Source organism: Pelophylax lessonae, assembly GCF_965119305.1.
Source record: "Pelophylax lessonae genome assembly, chromosome: 2".
NCBI classification, from domain to species: Eukaryota; Metazoa; Chordata; class Amphibia; order Anura; family Ranidae; genus Pelophylax; species Pelophylax lessonae.
In genome coordinates, this window is record NC_138769.1 from 405,226,475 (window position 1) to 405,233,974 (window position 7,500).

A 7,500-nucleotide genomic window follows, 5' to 3' on the forward strand; every position below is an offset into this window, starting at 1 on the left:
AATCTGCGCGCTGCCAGCGACCCACTTCCACTGTGATTGGACACAGTGGGAGCCAATTAGCGGGTCCAGTGGACCCGATGTTTGCTGGCATCCGGCAATCGTTCCTGAGAGAGGCAGAACAGGGGTCTGCCTATGTACACAAAACAGATCGCCATTCTGTCAGAGGGGAAGATGAAGATCTTGTGTGTCTGCTAAGCAGGAACATGGATCTCTGTTAGAAAGCACTCCCGGGGAACACATTTAACCCTTTGATCGCCCCTGATGTTAACCCCTTCCCTGCCAGTGTCATTAGTACAGTAACAGTGCATTTTTTTTAGCACTGATCACTGTATTGGTGTCACTGGCCCCCAAAAAGTGTCACTTAGTGTCAGATTTGTCCCCTGCAATGTTGCAGTCCCTCTAAAAATTGCTGATCGCCGCCATTACTAGTAAAAAAAAATAAAAAATGTCCATAAATCTATCCCAATCTATCAATATACACTTATTGGGATTTTTTTTTACCAAAAACATGTAGCATATTACATATATTGACCTAACTTGATAAAGACATTTGATTTTTTACAGTTTGTTTATTGAATATGTTTTATAGCAGAAAGTAAAAATATTGTTTTTTTTTTTCAAAATTTTCGGTCTTTTTTAGTTTATAGCGCAAAAAATATCAAACGCAGAGTTGATCAAATACCACCAAAATAAAGCTCTATTTGTGGGGAAAAAAGGACATTGTTTTTTTTTTTTTTTTTTGGGGGGGGGGGGGGGTACAGTGTCGCACCACCACGCAATTGTCAGTTAAAGTAACGCAGTGCCGTATCACAAAAAATGGCCTGGTTATTAGGGGGTAAAACCAAAGCTGAAGTAGTTAATCCCAGGACCTGCACTGGATCATTGGAACAGAATGGTGATGCTCCAAGGGACAGTGCCAAGGATGGTGAGAGTATTGCAGTAAAAGCTGCTTTTTTGTTTATTTTAACTAGTCCACTGCATTGTTTTTGTTTTTTAATAAGATTTCAATATGAGCAATTCTGGTTGTGGTTTAATAGAGCCTTCTGTGTTGTTATTATTATTATTATTATTATTATTAATAATATTCAGGATTTTTATAGCACCAACAGTTTGCGCAGCGCTTTACAACGTATTGAAGCAGGTCTGATTCTGCTGCTTTAGGAGGGACCGTTCTAGGAACTCTGGCAACTGCTAGCCCCTTTATAAACTGCCATATGCCTTAAAGGTGGATGAGGTTGTCTGAGAGAGGAGTGGTCTTGCTGAAGTAGATACTGCGCTCAGCAGGCTGACACAGCCACACCAGGGATCTTTATGTTTTGCTGGTCACATGAGCACCATCAGTGGATACATAACTGTTTGAAAAGAGAAGTAGCATCAAGAAGTCAATCAGACTTTAAATTGCATATATCTGAATAGAGCTTGTTATACAGTATTAGGTGCTTTCATTACCCTATTGAATAGGCATTAAGTATAATATGAGTTATCAGTAATTCCTAACAGTGGGGTTGATTTACAACATCTGGTGCAGCTGTGCATAGAAACCAATCAGCTTCCAGGTTTGTTTTTGTCAAAGATTAAAGCGTAACCACTTTTGTTGAGAAAAAAAAACATTCTCCTCTGGGTGATCTCTGTACATTGCAAGGATTATAACAAACTTTGTTGCAAATTCCTATCTTTTGTTATTCTGAAGAAATCACTGTTTGTTCCTCTGTGCCTCTGTCTGAGTGGGTATAATGGGGGTGGTTTCATAATTATCTATCAGCTGTGCAGCTGCAGAGCACTAATGAGAAAATATGCTGGGCCTGCATCCTTTGTGTAGGATGTGTTCCTTTTGGGAGTATCTCACAAAAATGTGGGTTATTTTTTGTTGCAGGGGATGCCTAAAATCTGACTTGTATCTTAGTGTAGACTTCTGGGAAAATCAGTGAGCCGATCACACAAGCAGGAAATTATGTTTCTGGGGTGTGGTCAGTACACGTTCTGAGTACAGAACAGCTCTAGGTAGCCATATGGCATCGCCTTTTGGAAAATGACAACGGCTACAGATTAAAATGGAAAGGTAAATTTTAATAACATTCAATTACAATATGATTTGTGTCCCAATTGTATACACTGTATTATTTTTTCTTTATTTTATATTTTTTTCCCCCACGAAAGTGAAGTAATCCTTTAATTGAACAAACTGAAGTTTGGAGCTCATTGGCTATAACGCACAGCTTCACCAGATTTTGCACTCTCCAGTTTTATTATACCAACCCCATTATAATTAAAGGTTTATTTTTATATTTTATTAATTAAGCATGTTCTATATGTTTTCAAAGTATGCATGGTTCATCAATACATTTTTATTCCTGTTTTTAACTCTATGGCCTCTTGGCCCTCACATATTTTATAATACCATATCGTAATCATCTGAATTTTGCGCTGTCTACTCATTTGCTGCCTTGTACTGCTCTAGAATTAAAGCTGGCCATACACAATACATTTTTTTTTTAATTCACTTTCCTTTAGATTTACCTTTAACTATGCAGTACAATAGCCTGCCTGATTGCATACTAATTGAAAGTGTTTAGGTTTGACCTCATATTATATGATTTTGGTAAATCTAAATGAAAGTTGTAAAAGAAAATTGTATAATGTATGGCCAGCCTAAGGCCCCTTTCACACAGGGAGTCCGTTCAGATCCGCCTGTCTGTTTTTCAGGTGGATCTGAATGGATGCCCCATGCATCTCTATGGGGCATCGGATGTCAGCGGAGACATGTCCGCTGACATCCAATCCGACCCGTCAAAACTGGACGGATGGAAACCCTATTTTTCATCCGTCTCGCGGATCGGATGAGAATGGACAGACGGTCCATTCCCATCCGATTCCCCCATAGGAAAGAATGGGGACCTGACAGCTCTGTCTCCACATTCAACGCGGAGACAGAGCTGTCACCCTCCTGCTCAGCGGGGGATCAGCAGGTCGATCCCCGGCTAAGAAAAACGGAGTCCGTCCGACGGATTCCCTGTGTGAAAGTGGCCTAATGGGCCATACACACTATACAATTGTCTTTAGTTTTTTTTTTTTTTCCTTTAGATTTACCAAAATCATATAATATGAGGTCAAATCTAAACACTTTCAATTTATATGCAATCAGGCAGACCCTTGCACTACATAGTTGAAGGTAAATGTAAAGAAAATTGAACAACAAAAGTTGCATAGTGTGTATCCAACTTTAGTCATTGATTTTGACTACAGTTTTCTAAGCCTGTGCTGTACACTCTTTTGTGTATCTGAGAACCAACCTACTTTTCCATCACTTTTCATCTTTCTCCTTGTCTGTTACCCTTCGCTCATTTCTTGTCTGCTCTCTCCTATACTAGTTCTCTTTTGGGCTCTCCATGTCTTTTTCAATCCTTTTCTGTTTGGAGTGAATATTTCATGCACCAGTAATCCTGCTCTATCATGCCACTGCCTTTTAATATCCAACTCAGTGCAACATGCAGACAATGCAGACCTTCAGTTTAAAAGAGCTACTTTGCTGTGCCAGAAAAGAAAAAGCATTTCTATTGTGGAAGAGTGAAGAACATTTGCTATCTGCAGCATGTTAGCCAAAGGCAGATTTTTAAGTGCAACCAGCCTAGTTCTTTGGAGAAGCAAGGTCGACTGTTGGCACCAGCTTGTAAAATGTTAAAATGGGTTCTTAAGATGACAGTATTGCCTAAACAGTATCAAATATTAATGTGAATCTGTCAGACAAATTTCTGCTGTGTAGTACTGCAGCAAACATATGATTTTCACTTAGAGAATTCTTCAATTGTGTTTAACCAAAACATTGAATCTATGTAAAGGAATCTGTTCTAAATGGACGGATTTTCTTGGCTATTATGGCTACGTCATTTTCTTAAATTTAAAGTGCAATACATAAAATGTTAAATATCAAGATTTGAAATTGCCAATAACAGCATAAATGTGTTATACTTATTTGTTTATTGGTGTAAAATGTTTTTTTTACAACATGACATTCTCCTCCATAGGATCGAAAGATGTAACCACTTCAGCTTTACATCTAAATATCCCTTGGTTGAACCAAAAAAATATTTACATTTCTGTCATAGGCCTATTGGCTCAGCAATAATGTAATTGTTTTTTTTTTTTTGGAAGAAACAAGACTTTCTTTTGGTAATTCTTTCATGCAAAAATGATTTTATTTCCTATGCAATTGATAGGTAAAGTTTTAACAGTAAGATTGTTGCAAAGCATTTCTTAATTAAGCTTTTAAACACAGTTTGGACTCCTATTCACCTTTTGATTACCTAAAGGCAAATAGTCTGTTCACTTCCCAAGGGAATTATCCTCAGAGCTTAGTAAATGTGGTGAAATGTCATTCTGCAAGGGAAATAAAAAAAAAAAAAAAAAAACATTTTTGCTTTAACATGATTGGATGATGTCAATCAGCAGCGCTTCACTTCCTTTACTATGCTCTAGAGATAATTTCCCCACAAAGTGCAACTTCGCTTGCAAAGTGGACAGTCTATTTGCATTTAGTAAATCAATCCCTATGACTCATTATCTATGCAACAGCCAGTGTTGACTGCCTGTGTTTTCTTGTCATAAAATTAAAACACTTTTGGATATGTCACTATTTTTAAAGCCGGGATTATTATGTAGACAGTAAACAGTTATTGCAGCAGCTATTGTTAAGAGTTATATATTTGAAAAATGTCCTAAAGTGATACTAAAGCCTCATTTTTTTTTTCAAAATAACAAACATGTTATACTTACCTCCTCTGTGCAGTTGGTTTTGCACAGAGAAGCCCGGATCCTCCTCTTCTTGGGTCCCTATTCAGTGACCCTGGCCCCTTTCTCCTGTTGAGTGCCCCCACAGCAAGTAGCTTGTTATGGAGACACCCGAACCGAGCTGCAGCTCCCTGTGTTCATTGAGACACTAAGTCGTCACCAAGCCCCGCCTCCCCTCCCCTCTCTCCTCATTGGCTCACTAACTTTGATTGACAGCAGTGGGAGCCAATGGTGCTTTGCTGCTGTCTCAGCCAATGAGGAGGGAGAGCTGAGTCTCTTGTGCAACATTGCTGGATCGGGATGAGGGGGGCTCAAAGTATAGAATGCATTAAAATAAAAAACCTGCCTTTAAAACCACTTTAAAAATTGCATAAAAATGATACTAGATATATGCAAATTTAAAAGAATGATATGATTGCTCTATCTCAATCATTCAAACACAGTACAGCATTGTCTTAGTTGCTGATGTGATTTTCCAAGCACATGCAGCCCCTTGTGACATGGTGTACTCTTCCAATGGCAGTACTGGACTCTTTGGATGCCATTTATGACATGTTGGACTCGTTGGATGGCTGTGCCCCTCACGAAACCTTGCATTCCCTGAAGGGCATTTCCCATCAGAACTCTTTGAACTCCTTGGATGGTCATTGCCACTGTTTTCAATGAGTACCAGACCCTTATGTTAGAATGTGCAAGTAAACATTCACCACTTTGCATTAGTAGACATATGAAAACTACAACACTGCTGCAATTTCTTACACTGAAATCAAAACCAAAAAGAGTATTATTTCATTAATGGTGTGCAGAAACAATTATTTTGTGTTATATGATAGAATACAAAAAAGTTTTCTGCGGCTGAAAGGGGCTTTTTGATTTTGATTTTTTTTTTTTTTTGCATAACATAAAATTTGCACTTTATGTTCATATATTTGAGATTCATGGAAAAGTATTGTAATTTTTTTTTTTTTTTGCTTATTTATTATTGGTACTTATATAATGTTGTCAATTTATGCAGCACTTTATACATATATTGTACATTCACATTGTCCCTGCCCCCAAGTAGCTTACAATCTAAGGTCCCTAACTCACATTCATACATACACATACCAGGGCCAATTTAGACAGGGACCAATTAACCTACCAGCATGTCTTTGGAGAGTGGGAAGAAATCCACTCCGGCACAGGGAGAACATGCAAACTGCACGCAGTTGGTGCCATGATTGGGATTTGAACCAACAGCCCTAGATCTGCTGGGGTGAAGTGCTAACTACTTACTCATATAACAAGGTACTCATATAACACCTTTAATTTACACACTTATTGTACAAGTCACATCATTCCCTGCCCTCCAGGAACCTATAATCTAAGCTCTCTTTTTTTATTATGGTTTTTACTAATTTAATTTCAGTTTTACAAAATACCAAGAAAAGACAGTCGCAAATAACACAATTTTCCCCCATAAATTCCCCTCCCCCCCCCCAACCTCTCAGTTCCCTTTTTAATATTGCTAACTTCCAATATGTCCTACTTGGCTTCTTTATATTTCCTGTACATCTTACTTGTAATAATCTTTCTAATTTTCACAAATTTGCATATAGACACTAGTTGTTTTAAAGTCTTTCCACTTTTTTGAGAAATTATCCACACATTCTTCGTCTCTGCTACACATATTCCATATCATATATGTAGTCGACTCTCCTACACCATTCCTAATTGTGGGGGCTTCGGAAGCTAACCATTTTTTTGGGGATCTAAGGTCTCTAACTCACATTCATACATACAAATAATAGGACCAATTTGGGCAGGAGCCAATTAACCTACCGGCATCAATGTAGCTTTCAAACGAAAACCATCTGTATCCTGAAATAAGAATAGTATCTGTCTTGTTAGGATAGACTCTAAAGGCAAAAAGTTTCTTCTTGGAAAACAGAAACATTGAAACATAGCTAAAGAGGTGCTAGATTAAGCCTTTAATATTGTAGTGGTTAAACAGGAAATACGATAAAGCTACCGTAATTATTGAAAATTGTCAATACTGTTAAACACAAATATTGTTTTTGTTTTGAATGCAGTATTTGAAAGAAGATCTATTACTCAAGCTTTCAGAAATATAGTAAAAATGCAAGCCTCTGCTTGCTACAATACTCTGATTGCAAATATATATTTAAAGCTGAACTACAGACAGATATAAAAGAAACACATGAATGCAGCTATAAATTTATAATTACTCTACGGTATACGTTTTTTCAAAATGCAATTAGTGTAAGTACCTGAACATGACTTGGTATCAGCTTCTTGCAATCCCCTGTACAGCAGAACTCAGAATGTAAGAGTGAGAAGCAACATAAGTAGCCAGTTGAGTTGCAGTAGTCACGTGAAAGCAAGAAAATGCTTAGGAGAGAGCAACATCACAGAAAGTTGACTGCTTCTTCTTCTTTCCCTGTTCAGTCACAGGCTGTGGGAGAGACAAAACCTCTAAGGGGCTGATTTACTAAACCTGGAGTGTGATAAATCTCAGGACTGAATGAATGGAAACACAAATCTCCTATAATATACACTACTGTGCAAAGGTTTTAGGCAGGTGTGAAATAATGCTGTACATTAAGAATGCTTTCAGAAATAGAAGTGTTTAAAGTTTATTTATATCATCTACCAAAATGGAAAGTAAATGAACAGAAGAGAAATCCAAATAAAATCATAATCTGGCGTGACCAT